Here is a 14336-nt window from a genome sequence, read left to right as displayed (position 1 = left end):
GATGGTGTTCTCACATGAAATGATGGCATCCATGTCGATGATCCAGCATGTCTTGCAGAGGTTGCTGTGGCAGGGTTGTGTGGTGTTGTGGTCACTCTTCTCCTGAAGGCTGGGTAGTTTGCTGCGGACAATGTTGAGGTTGTTGAGGTTGTGCGGTTGTTTAAAGGCAAGAAGTGGGGGTTTAGGGGTGGCCTTGGTGAGATGTTCGTCTTCATCAATGACGTGTTGAAGACTCTGGAGAAGATGTCGTAGCTTCTCCGCACTGGGGAAGTACTGGAAGATGAAGGGTACTCTGTCTGCCGTGTCCTGTGTTTATCTTCTGAGAAGGTCGGTGCGGTTTTTCGCTGTGGCGCATCGGAACTGTTGACTGATGAGTCGAGCGCCATATCCTGTTCTTATGAGGGCATCTTTCAGCGTCTATAGGTGTCTGTTGTGATCCTCCTCATCGGAACAGATCCTGTGTGTACGGAGGGCTTGTCCGTAGGGGATGGCTTCTTTAACGTGTTTAGGGTGGAAGCTGGAGAAGTGGAGCATCGTGAGGTTGTCCGTGGGCTTGCAATACAGTGAAGTGCTGAGGTGACCATCCTTGATGGAGATGTGTGTGTCCAAGAATGCAACTGATTCTGGAGAGTAGTCCATGGTGAATCTGATGATGGGACGGAACTTGTTGATGTCATCATATAGTTGTTTCAGTGATTGTTCACCATGAGTCCAAAGGAAGAAACATCGGTTGAAGGTCCTGTGCTGTGAAGAAGTCTTGTTCGAACCTATGCATGAAGATGTTGGTATATTGAGGTGCAAATTTGGTCCCCTTGGCTGTTCTGTATGTCTGGATGAAGAACTGGTTGTTGAAGGTGAAGACATTGTGATCCAGGATAAAGCGGATGAGTTGTAAAATTGCATCTGGAAACTGGCAGTTGTCGGCGATTAGTACTGAGGTAGTTGCAGCAATGCCATCGTCGTGGGGGATGCTGGTGTAGAGCGCCGAGACATCCATTGTGACCAGAAGTGTTCCTGGTTCAACTGCTGCATGTGTGCTGAGTTTTTGTAGGAAGTGTCGCGACAAAAGCTGGGGGTTCTTTGTACAATGGGCTTCAGGATGCCCTCGGCATAGCCGGAGAGGTTCTCACACAGGGTCCCATTGCCTGATACAATGGGACGGCCAGGTGTATTTGCCTTGTGTATCTTTGGGAGGCAGTAGAGATCTCCACCACAGGGAGTATGTGGGATGAGAGCACGGAGGGTGCTCTGAAGGTCCGGATCAAAGATCTTGATCAGTCTGTTGAGTTGATGGGTATATTCTTGATGGGATCTGTGGGTAACTGTCTGTAGTGTTCCTCGTTGTTCAGTTGTCGGTGCATTCCTTTGCAGTAATCCATTCTGTTCAGTCTCACGGTGGCCCCTCCTTTGTCTGCTGGTTTGATGACAATGTTGCAGTTGGTGTGAGATTTCTCACTGGCAATGAAGGCAGCCATCTCATTTTGAGAAACAATTACAATTCGCTCTCCAAGTCTGCTGAACATGCCTAACTCCATGTTGGGTTGTGAGGACATAATAACACAACGGTTCAGCAACTATCTTGATTCTGCTGCACATCACATGAATGTGAGGCTCATAAAGGGAGGTGATCACTGAGTGGGAGCGTGGCTCACCTTCTCAATAGGGGGGCACATTGATGCAAATGCATGGCATTTTCAAATGATGAAACCATTCACATGAACAGCAAATGTATTACAGAGGTGCGTGATATATACTGTCACTAAACATCTGTGACCCAGAAGTAATGTCAAATTTTCATAATTCTTCAAACATCACAGTTATGTCTTGGTACACCCCTGACATCTCCAGCAGAGGTAGAGGCAGCCTGCTTACTGCTACACCCTGTTGCCTCAAATGATTTCCTCCCTATGTGACTGAGGGCTCCTGTCTAAATCCAAGGTTCTCCAGCCCATTCATGCCAAGTCACAGATGCATCCCACCATTGCCAATAGTGATGAAGTACAGGTCCGAACACACATTTGCAGGACCTGCTGGACCAATGTCTCTAAGGCAGTTGCCACCTTTCCCATGGAGGCCTCAAGATATTTGCATGTTGGAGTCACGGCATTAGACAGATCATGTACAGACTTCTCCACTCTAGTCTGTTGACTGCCTCTGGCAAATCTGTCTCCAGCATGTTAGAAATAGCCTCTTGCAGAGGATGAACATCTGACTCAGGCTCAGTGGGTGCACACATGCCGGTGAAGTGTTCCCAGAATGTGACCTTCTTTCTAATCTGGAACTAGCACCCACCAGGGTTTGTTTCTGTGCTGGTGGAGGGTACAGCAAAAGTGATGGTTCTTCCTCTGATACATCCTTAGCATTCCTTGTCTGAGTTGGCCTGGGGGTTGGGACTTATAGTTGGTCTAGGGCTCTGTCTGGAACTGCTGCTGCCTGTAAGAGAGCAGAAAGATTTAGTTCATGAGAAGGCTGAATACAGCATTTCATGTCACTCACTGTGATTACCAGGATGTGATTAACTCATGGAAGACTCATCATATTGGCTTACGGGGAGAGACTGATCTCACCTTCCCCACAGGAGTGACCTTTGTCTTTGCCTGCCACTCAGCAGCATTCTCCTCAAATTGGGACGGCTTCTGGATTCCAGCCATCTCTCCTTCCGTTTGGGACATCATCCTCAGTTGTGAGCGAGCTACACCTGCACTAAGATAAGTGAAATGGAATGTGATGAGAAGAGATGGAAGAGCGGATGAGATGCATGTAAGCCTGCTCTACCCTCCTCAGTAAGGACTGGGCGACACGGTGGCACAGTGGTTAGCACTGCTGCCTCACAGCACCAGGGACCCGGGTTTGATTCACAGATTGGATCACTATCTGTGCAGAGTCTGTACGTTCTCCCCTTGTCTGTGTGGGCTTCCTCCAAATGCTCTGTTTTCCTCCCACAGTCTGAAAGACGTGTTGGTTAGGTGCATTGGCCATGCTAAATTCTCCCTCCGTATATCTGAAGGAGCGCCGGAGTGTGGCAACGAGGGGATTTTCACAGTAACTTCATTTCAGTGTTAATGTAAACCTACTTGTGACTAATAAATAAAAACTTAAACTTTAAAAACTTTAGAATGGAGTTTGTGGGATGTGATAGATGAGATGCTGGTGATGTTAAGTTGACAATGGGACAATCAGTGGTGACATTTCCCCCACTAATATTGTGAGGTCCCTGCATAGTGTAACCCTTCGAGTGCATGATGACATCATGAGAATGTGAGATTGGAGTGAGCTGAAGATTGAGTTGCCCTGACAGAACGGACGAGGTCATTCATCCTCTTCATTCACTCGATGCCCAACCCCATCGGTGGCCCCGATTACCCCCCCCTTCATTTAGGTGGGATCTCCTGCTAATTCCCCAAACATGGGGAGCTATTCTAAACCCCTGCCCCTCAGGCAGCTACCTGAAGGGGTGTCCTCTCTTGCAATAGCCCCTCAGGCTGGTGGATCTCCTGGTGTCACCCCTAATGTAGAGGATATTCCCTACAAGTGAGGGCATGAGGGTGCTGTACCTTGGAGCGGCTTTTTTCTTCACTGGAACCACACTAAAAGGTTCCCTGCACACAGCTGGCCTGCTGAGAATAATATGTGTGTTCAGGAGGCATTTAAATATGGCGCCAGAAGCTGTGACCCCATTAGGTAGTGGTAGGACAGATGCCTGCCTTGTCATTGGTTCAGAGGGCTATTTGCCAATGTTTAATTAATAAGCTTCCGAATGCAAAATCGGGTGCAATTTCCTGCCTCACCACCCATGAAAAACATCTCAAAACCCACCTGTCACTGCACTTTATTGCCAAAACGAAAAATTCTACCCCCAGTTTTTTTTTAGAATCTTGTACAACGCGAGGCTCTCCTTATTTTAAGAATGTTGTGGATTTCTACGCAAGGCCTTAACCCCAAAGGGACACAATTTTTGAATTCCTCCACCAACATCACGTCCTGAAGGTTATCGAGGATTTGTTCCACCTTTATCAAGTTACAACACCTACTGAATGCCATTTCCTTTACCCTGGCAAAATATACCAAGATCTGGCCCATTCTCTTTCTCAAATTCAGGTCAGATAACCAAAAGCTTGATAAAAGGAATAGGTTTCATGGCATGTCTTAAAGGAGGAGAGTAAGGTAGAGAGGTGGAGAGATGTAAGGAGGGAACTTCAGGGCACTAGAACTTGTCAACTGGTGGAGTGATTAAAATTGGGGATTGATTAGAGACCCGAATCAGAGGAGGACAGATATCCTGAATGGTTGTGGAGCTGGAGGAGACTATTGAGATGGGAAAGGTTTAGGTCGCGGATGGATCTGGAAGCAAGGGTGAGAATTTTAAAATCAAGACATTGCTTGATTGGGGAGGGGGGGTGGTCAGTGTAGGTCACCAAGCACAAAGTTGATCTGTGAACAAGATTTACTGGATGTTTAAGACAGAGAAAACAGTACTCAAGTTAATGAAAGGAACAATGTAGGAGACCAGCTAGGCATGTGTGGGAATTGCCAAATCCAGATGTAATGAAAGAATAAATGAGGATTTTATTAGTAGAGGAACTGAGACAAGGAATGAAGTTGGATGCTGTTACAGAGGTGAAAATACACGGTCTTAGTCATGATATGAATATGAGATTGTAAGTTTATGGTAGGCTGATAGAAAAGGTGAAGGCTCATGGGATACAAGGCCAGGTATGTAGATGGGTGGAGAACTGGCTTGGGAGGAGGAGACAGCGGGTAGTAGTGGAAGGCTCCTTTTCCAATTGGAGGTCTGTCACCAGTGGTGTGCCGCAGGGCTCGGTACTAGGACCTCTTCTATTTGTGGTATATATTAATGACTTGGAAGAGGGGGTAGGTGGTGTGATCAGCAAATTTGCTGATGACACTAAGATGGTTGGATTGGCGGGTACTGAGGAGCAGTGCCTGGCAATGCAACACGACATAGACAGGCTGGTAGATTGGGCAGATAGATGCAAATGGAATTTAATCCGGAGAAATGCGAGGTGATGCACTTTGGCCGGAATAATGTGGAGGGGAGTTATACGATAAAAGGTAGAACTATCCGGAGTATAGATACGCAGAGAGACCTGGGGGTGCAAGTGCACAAGTCCCTGAAGGTGTCGGTGCAGGTGCAGAATGTGATGAGGAAAGCGTATGGTATGTTAGCCTTCATAGGAAGGGGTATAGAATATAAGAGTAGGAGTCTGATGTTGCAGTTGTATAGAACGTTGGTTAGGCTTCACTTGGAGTACTGCGTCCAGTTCTGGTCGCCGTACTACCGGAAGGATGTAGAGATCCTGGAGAGAGTGCAGAGGCGATTTACCAGGATGCTGCCTGGTATGGAAGGGCTGTCTTACGAGGAAAGATTGAACGAACTTGGGCTGTTTTCCCTTGAGAGACGTCGGCTGAGGGGGGATCTAATAGAGGTTTATAAGATTATGAAGGGGATAGATAGAGTAAATGGTGGTAAGCTTTTTCCGCTATTAGAAATGGATAGAACGAGGGGTCACGGGCTTAGGGTGAGGGGGGCTAGGTATAAGACAAATATTAGAGGGCAGTTTTTCACGCAAAGGGTAGTGGGGGTGTGGAATGCACTGCCGAGTAAGGTGGTGGAAGCAGGCACGCTAGGGTTGTTTAAGAGTCACTTAGACAGCCACATGAGCGGTCTACATATAGGGGGATATAGCAGGCCTTACTAAACATTGTAGGCTTGGGATTACGTTTTTGCCTCAGGGATGTTATAGTCTTTGCCTGTTTAATAATGAATTTTTTGTCTCCACAGGCATTTAAGTCCACCTTGTTGACAGCAAGGGGCATGCATGCGGCAGGTTGTAGTGGGCTGCTCTTGGACGTTGCTTCGGGAGTTGCCTATTGCTTCATGTTGTTAGTGTGCTTAAACTGGACCATCTCGAGGGCAACATGACAGCTCAGAGACTATCTCTGTTGCTGTGCGGACACATGGATTTGGGCCTGTGTCTGTGGGAGTTTGCACGTTCTCCCCGTGGTTGCGTGGGTTTCCTCCGGGTGCTCCGGTTTCCTCCCACATCCCAAAGATGTGCTTTTAGGCTGATTGATTGGGTAACAAATTGTCCCTATATTGGACCTCCCTGATCCTCGCACATTAGGCGTAGACTAAAATCATGAATAGGTCACTGAGACAATGGGACGGCGACGCGGGCTCGTTGGGCCGAAGGGCCTGTTTCCCATGCTGTGTTGTTCTTTGTTCTTTATCTTGGGGTCAAATATGACACTAATGTTGTGAACTGATGTTTATTTTCAGGCAGTTGCCCGGAAGTGAGATAGGGTCAGTAATAAGGGAATGGAGTTTCAACAGGGGACTGAAAACAATGATTTAAATTTTCCTGATACTTAATGGGAAGACATTTATGCTAATCCATTTCTGGGTGTCAGATGAGCAGTCTGCTAATTTAGCAATGGTGAAAGAGTCGAGGGGAGTTTTGGTGAGGTAGCCCTCAGTGCCATCAATATGCCTGTGAAAACTAACACTGTGCTTCCAGATGATGTCACTGAGGGGCAACATGTCCATGTGAAAGAGGATGGGAACAAGGCTAGATCCTTGAGGAACAGTAGAGATAACAGTGCTGGAACAGGAAGAGAAGCCACTGCAAGTGATGCTCTGACTGTGATTAGACAGATAAGAATGGAACCACGTGAAGGCTGTCCCACCAGGCTGGAGCAAGATGCTGTGTTTAAATATGTCAAAATGAGTTCACAACATTAAGGTCATATTTGACCCCAAGATAAACTTACAATCTTATATTCATGTCATGACTAAGACTGTGTACTTCCACTTCTGTAACAGCATCCAACTTCATCCCCTGTCTCAGTTCCTCTACTAATAAAATCCTCATTTATTCTTTCATTACATCTGGATTTGGCAATTCCCACACACGCCTAGCTGGCCTCCTACATTATTCCTTTCATTAACTTGAGGCCACCAAGAGTACTGTTTTCTCTGTCTTAAACATCCAGTAACTCCTGTTCACAGATCAACTTTGTGCTTGGTGACCTACATTGACCACCTCCCCCCCCCATCAAGCAATGCCTTGATTTTAAAATTCTCACCCTTGCTTTCAGATCCATCTGTGGCCTAAACCTTTCCCATCTGAATAGCCTCCTCCAGCTCCACAATCATCCAGGATATCTGTTGTCCTCTAAGAGGCTGGAAAGGACAGGGAGGGAAAGTTTACCTTTATCACAGTCACATCAGATGTCATCAATGACTTTGATAAGGGCTGTTTCCAGACTGTGGCAGGGGTGGAAATCTGACTAGAGAGATTCAAGAGGCATTTAAATATGATTAGAGTCTCAGGAAAAGTAGAAATGGATTTGGGGGGCTATAACACATTCAAGCACATTGGAGAGGGAAGAAAGGCTGGAGAAGTGAGACTTCTTTGAAAGAATGTTAAGGTCATGGGTAGGTTTTTGAGGAGACCGGTGATGACAACATACTTTAAAAAGGGACAATGCCAGAACAGAGAGGATGGTTTATAATATTGCCTAATATGGACAAATTAAATAATCAAACATCTTTTTATTATCAGCAAACCCTCCTTGAAATATCATTCCATTCAGTGTACCAAAGTTTTGAAATTAAGCTCAATTTAGTGTCTTCATTTAGTCTAACTCATTGCTCCTTATTATTTCCAAACCATTCAAAAAGACTTGCTTAAAATTCTTCACTTTGAATTGATGTACGAGAATCCCACTCAGTAACAGAAATATTTCCATGGTAATTTTGCTCCTCACAGAAATTCCTGATGATCTGTTCTCTTCTCTCCCAGAGCTTTCCCTGTAGAGTCCAAATTCCCACATAGGTTTTCTATACCAGTCTCATTTCCTCGGGGATTTTGTTGTGAAGCTCTCATTTCCTATAGGAATTTGCTGTAATGATTTAATTTCCCACAGCATTGCCTCATGATGCATTAATAATTCGACTAATTTTTTGTTCCAATGCTTCCTTCCACTTCTTTGCAATGATTTTGTCTCATCTATCACTGCCACTTTGATGACTCTAAAGGACATTTTGATTTTTAAAATGGCATGACCTACTTTGCAGTTGGTGCCAGCTGTTCGCTGGTGCTGTCATGTGTAAATCTCAACAGCAAGTCCACTTTTATTCTGATTTGAAGACCCTGAAACAGTCCCCAGGATTTAATCTGTTAAATTCACCAATGTGAGCGGCACGGTAGCACAGTAGTTAGCACTGCTGCGTCACAGCTCCAGGGTCCTGGGTTCAATTCCTGGCTCGGGTCACTGTCTGTGTGGAGTTTGCATGTTCTCCTTGTGTCTGTGTGGGTTTCCGCCGGGTACTCTGGTTTCCTCCCACAGTCCAAAGATGTGCGGGTTAGGTTAATTGGCCATGCTTAAAAAATTGCCCCTTAGTGTCCAGGGATGCGTAGGTTAGAGGGATTAGTGGGTAAAGTATGTAGGGATATGGAGGTAGGGCCTGGGTGGGATTGTGTTCGGTGCAGACTTGATGGGCTGGAGGGTTCTATGGTCTAAATTTGTTTCCCTGATTCTTTGGAACATCAAAAACTAGGGCTTGCTGAAATAAGGGAATCAAAATTGGCCATGAATATGTACAAACCCAGTTCTTGAGCATCACTCTCTGGTATGCAAAATGGAATGTCTTTGCACAGATGTTTTTTATATTTTTCAGCAGGTTTCACTGGGTAGTGAGCAGCATTGGGAACCCAAGCTGAGTTTCATGCTCTCAAAGCCAGCAGTGCTGAAGGTTTGTGTTATTTTTCTTCACATGGCAGTCACATTTATTTGATATGAGTTAATTTATTATTGTCACATGTATTGCCATACAGTGAAAAGTATTGTTTCTTGCATGCTGTACAGACAAAGAATACTATTCGTAGAGTACATGGGGAGAAGGAAAGGAGAGAGTGAAGAATGTAGTGTTACAGTCATAGATAGGGTGGAGAGAAAGATCAACTTAATATAAGGAAGGTTCATTCAAAAGTCTAATAGCAGCAGGGAAGAAGCTGTTCTTGAGTCAGTTGGTATTTGACCTGACTTTTGTATATGTTTTTTCGATGGAAGAATGTGGAAGAGAGAATGTCCAGGGTGAGTAGGATCCTTAATTATGCTGGCTGTTTTTCCAAGGCATCTGGAAGTGTAGACAGAGTTAATGTATGGGAAGCTGGTTTGTGTGATGTACTGGGCTTCATTTACAACCCTTTGTAGTTTTTTGTGGTCTTGGACAGAGCAGGAGCCATACCAAATTGTGATACAACCAGAAAGAATGCATTTAACGGTACATCTGTAAAAGTTGGCAAGAGTCGTAGCGGACATGCCGAATTTCATTAGCCTCCTGAGAAAGTGGAGGCGTTGATGGGCTTTCTTAACTATAGTGTCAGCATGGGGGGACCAGGGCAGATTGTTGGTGATCTGGACACCCTCACCCCCCCCAAACTCCCAAACCACACCACCATTTCCACTCCAAGACACTTAATTTAAAATAGAACTTCAATAACCTGAAGTAACTATATAGAAGCTCCCACATTGGCCATGCAGCAGCGGATCTCGCTGTTCTCATTGCGCCATGTCTCGAGATGAACATGCTGGTTGAATCTCAGTTTGGGTGTGACTCTGTGACTATCCACCCAGCAATTTAGCAGTTTTACTTGTTTCCTCTCTGTGGTGGCAGCTCACATATAGGTGGGAAAATGTCAACATTTTCTCTTGTGGGTGACTCTCAACTTCATCATTTACTGCTGTTCTTACTGACCGAGAATCCCCTATTTCCTCACTTTTACATTTAAGCACACCAACAGGAACTGTTAAACCCATATCTTCTTCGGCAGCATATTTTTCTTCGAAAAATCAAAATACAATCTATTTTTTAAAAATACTCTCAATAAAAAAATTTCAAATTCTGAATTTTTACTTAAAATTTCAAACAAAATTTAATAATATGAAACAAGTCACTGGTAACATGACGTATCGCTGGCAGGTGACCTCTGATTCCCCTACCCTGTCATTAACTCAGACACTCAACGATATAGGCGCTAGTTTAAAGGTCACCCCATCACACAGCGAGTAAACCAGTTCACTGAGGTGTACCCTCTGGCACTTCCAGCACACCCTGGCATTGCCTGGCAGTACCCTGGCAATATCCTGACATTGCTGGCAAGTCTCTGGCATGACCCTCTCCCCCACTGAGTGCTTCACTCAGCTAACCTCCCTTGGGAGTGCTGCTCGCCAGGTTCATGCCTCTCAGACCACTTGTGTTTTAAGCCATTTTGATGTCACATCTCTGTGGATGGAAGTTTGACGTGGGAAGGTTAATTCCATCATATGGGCCTGATAATAATCTGTAAGTTTATTATAATGAGGTTACCAATGTTGAACATCAGGAGACATGGCCTATCACTGACAGGGGAGAGGGGCCAACTTCCTTCTGGTTTGACGTTGGTGTGAAATGCAACTTTTGCCTTCTCACGATATTTTTCATCCCTGTCACCAAAGCTGCCTGACACGAATGGGCATGGAAAATCCCAACCTGTGTTTCCTGTAGAGATTTGTAATAAACGATTGACACTTTCAAAATCATCTAATTTTTTGGTGGATTTGCTGAGATACCACAGTGGGAGTTGTAACATTTGTTTTAAGCAATAATTAGCCACAGTGTTCTTGTGCTTCTGGAAGTTGCTGCAATACAGCTGTAACACAGAGAACTCCCACTGACTTTCCCATTCTTCCTTATTATGTTCATGCATTTCAAGCTTTTGCTTCTGCAGGAACTCACTGTGAGACTGACATAGCTTACAGCGATGCCATTATATCTCACCATGTATGTTGCAACACTATTGTTTCTTATAGAGATTGATTTCAGCATTCAAGGCAAGTTTGTTTCTTTTGCTTTTCAATTTCTAACCAGCTATTTTAGTGTTGACTTATTCTGGTAAGGTTCCATAGGTGCCAGTATCTCACCTAAGAGGGTAATTTTTTGTTTGCTTCTTGGCCTTTTGGTTAAGATCAAATGCGATATTTGGTCTTGCATCTGGTCTTGGCCAATGAAGTTAAACTAAGGCTTCATCTGAAGCAATTTTTTAAAGCCATCTGGACCTTTCGATTAAGATGAAGGTCAGATCAAACCCAGGAGGGGGTGTAATGCTTCATCCTGTCAGCTTGGATCTTGTTTAATCGAGTCCCAAGATGGGATGTATGTCCTGTCCTGTTTTGTCAGCTTGGATCTGTTTTGTATCTCATATGGGGACCCTGATTGGACCAAATTGGGTTTTTGATTGGGAATAAAGTACCAAACAAAACATGGGGCATTACAACCCCCTCCTGGAGTTCACACATCTGCACTCCCAGAATGGATCATTGGTTAGCAATGTGGGGTGGGAATGTGGGTGGATTTTTGGGGCACTGTGGCTAATGTAACACTCAGAACAGACCAGGAATGTATTCTTGCCCCCATTCCCACATTGGTTTGGTGCATGAATTATTTTGTTCAATTATTTCTCATTAATTCTCTCATTTTGTTGATATTTACTATGACATTTATTTCTTTATAAGGCTCTTAGCTCTTAATGATTACTTCTGATAGTCTCTAAATCTCAAATAATTTCCTAAAAGAAACATGATTTTGCATAGTTCCTTGATGACCTTAAGATACAAGTATACGAGATAGCAACAAGGTCGATTACAATCCGCCAGAGTCAGACAAAGTGGAGTTGGAATACCTGAGCTTGCGGCTAAGGGTGGCATGTCCCACAAGGTGTCCAAGCAATCGCTGACCAAGGTCACTAAGAAGCCTTCCAAGAAGCAGAGGAAAGCCCGCAAGCAGAGCTACTCCACTTACGTGTACTGGGTGCTGACCCAGGTCCACCCCCATCTCGTCCAAGGCCATGAGCTTGATGAACTCTTTCGTGGTCAACATCTTTGAACACATCGCCTCTGAGGCATCGCATCTCATGCACTACAACAAGCGGCATACCATCTCGGCACAGGAGATCCAGAGCACAGTCCACCTCATGCTACCAGGCAAGCTAGCCAAACACGCCATCTCCAAGGCACCAAGGCTGTCACCAAGTACACCAACTCCGCCTAAGTCGACTACACAAAGATTAAAGAGTACATGCATAATACGTAAAGAAGATAACTGATAGCAGAGTGTATCAAAGAAGGGTTTAATGACCTATTTTGTGATCTTATGCAAAACCACATTGTTGGTCTAGATTTCAAAATTCTTTCCTGGTGCATTCATATAAATGTAGTTCCCAATTGACTAGATTTAAAATTTGTGGCATTTTGTCTTTTTTCATAGAACCATCATAGAATCTCTATAGTGCAGAAGGAGGCCATTTGACCCATCGAGCCTGCACTGACAACAATCTCACCCAGGTCTTATCCCATTCCCCAAGTATTTACCGTTCTACTCCCTCTGACACTAAGGGGCAATTTAGCATGGCCAATCAATCTAACCCACTCATCTTTGGAGTGTGGGAGGAAACCGGAGCACCCGGAGGAAACCCACACAGACACAGGGAGAACATGCAAACTCCACACAGACAGTGACCCAAGGCCAGAATTGAACCTGGGTCCCTGTGAGGCAGCAATGCTAATCACTGTGCTCCTCTTGAACTTTGATAAAGTAGTCATTGAGGCGATAATTTGTTTAGATTTCAATGAATTGCAAATATACAGATGGTCACTAGTTTATAGTGACTGTATAATAACATTCTGTTTTTATTTTGAGTGTTATTTTACAGATTAAACGTTATGATTCTGTCATTTCATGCAAGAGCTCTAAAGCTCATTGCTGAGGGCGTGGAGTCACATATTGGCAAGATCAGGTAAGGATGCCAGATTTCCTTACCGAAAGGGGCATTAGTGAACAACTAGTGATAGTTACAGAAAATGCTGGAAAACCTCAGCAGGTCTGACAGCATCTGTGGAGAGAGCGTAGAGCCAAAGTTTTGAGTCTAGGTGACTCTTTGTCAGAGCTGTTGATGGGGTTCAGCTCTGATGAAGTGTAATCTAGACTCAAAACATTGGCTGTACTCTCTCACTACAGAAGCTGTTAAATCTGCTGAGATTTTCCTGTTTCAGATTCCAGTATCCGCAGTATTTCGCGTGTATCGAACTGATGATAGTTGTCATGGTCACCATCACTGAGACCTTACTAATTTAGTTTAAGTTCCACCAGCTGCCATTGTGGCATTTGAGCCCATGCCCCTAGGCTTTATTAGTCTAGTCAAGTGGCATTGCCACTATCCCACCAGCTCCTTATAACTAATTCACATATCAGTTCAATGAGTCTTTAAAAATGAGTTTCAAATTGAAGAAGTGAGAAAACGACACTCTTTCTTTAACAAGCAATTATCATGGAGTGGGAGTAGTTTCCAAACAAAAGACAGAACTTCAAAAAATTCATACATTGACTCTTGTAATTTTTTTGGCAATTCTTGTTGAGAATATACAGCACACTACAGCATTTCAGATTGATGAAGTAGCTCTGAATAAGCACATAGTAGGCTCATAGACTGGGCCTCACTCTATTGTTCACTGTTCAGTACGCTGCATAGCTACTGGCTATAGCTGGCAGCATGTTTTCTCACAATGCATCTATTGTATATGAATCTGGGAACTGGGGCAAATAACAGAGAATGTATGGCCAGCCACTGATCAGGAAAAATAAAAATAAATTCCTCGGGATGAAACTGGTCTTTTAAAAAAGAAAACAAGAGAGTTTTTGTTCTTTTCATAACCTATCAGTGTTGGTGCTGGGTTCTGCTCCTTTTATTCACAGGCCTGTTATTCAAGGCTCTGTTCACATGCCTTGGACTAAGGTGAATCTGAGGGTAAATAGGAGTGGGGAGGGTCACGGAATTTCAAGCCCAGATAGAAACAACCTGCTCTGGTCCCTCCATGCGAAAGCTATAGTTAAGAAAACCTACCAATACCGCTACTTTCTCAAGAGGCTAAGGAAATTTGGCATATTCACTATGACTCTCACCAACTTTTACAGATGCACCATAGAAAACATCTTTTCTTGTTGTATCACAGCTTGATATGGCTCCTGCTCTGCCTAAGACTGCAGGAAATTATAAAGTGTCATGAATGAAGCAGTCAATCATACAAACCAACCTCCCATCCATTGGGCCCAATTTTAACATCAAATTACGTCTGTTTTTGGGCATGAAAATTTAGCAAAGTTGGGCATGAGGTGAGTAGCGTGACCTACGCCCGTCTCCACACCTGTTCCCCCTTTACCAAGGGCTGAAAATGGCTGCCATCAGGACCATGCCCGAAACAAGCGCAACATCAAT

General features: G+C 44.3%; 1 pseudogene; it reads left to right on the top strand.

The window, feature by feature from the left end:
* Positions 1 to 9991: 9991 nt before the first annotated feature.
* On the top strand, positions 9992 to 12115 carry LOC145350200 (histone H2B type 1-L-like; annotated as a pseudogene).
* Positions 12116 to 14336: the final 2221 nt, after the last annotated feature.

Source organism: Carcharhinus amblyrhynchos, chromosome 11 (genome assembly GCF_965287045.1).
Source record: "Carcharhinus amblyrhynchos chromosome 11, sCarAmb.v2.hapA, whole genome shotgun sequence".
In the NCBI taxonomy this organism is placed as follows: domain Eukaryota; kingdom Metazoa; phylum Chordata; class Chondrichthyes; order Carcharhiniformes; family Carcharhinidae; genus Carcharhinus; species Carcharhinus amblyrhynchos.
Note: the sequence above shows the minus strand (reverse complement) of the source record. Positions and strands in the feature narration are given on the sequence as shown.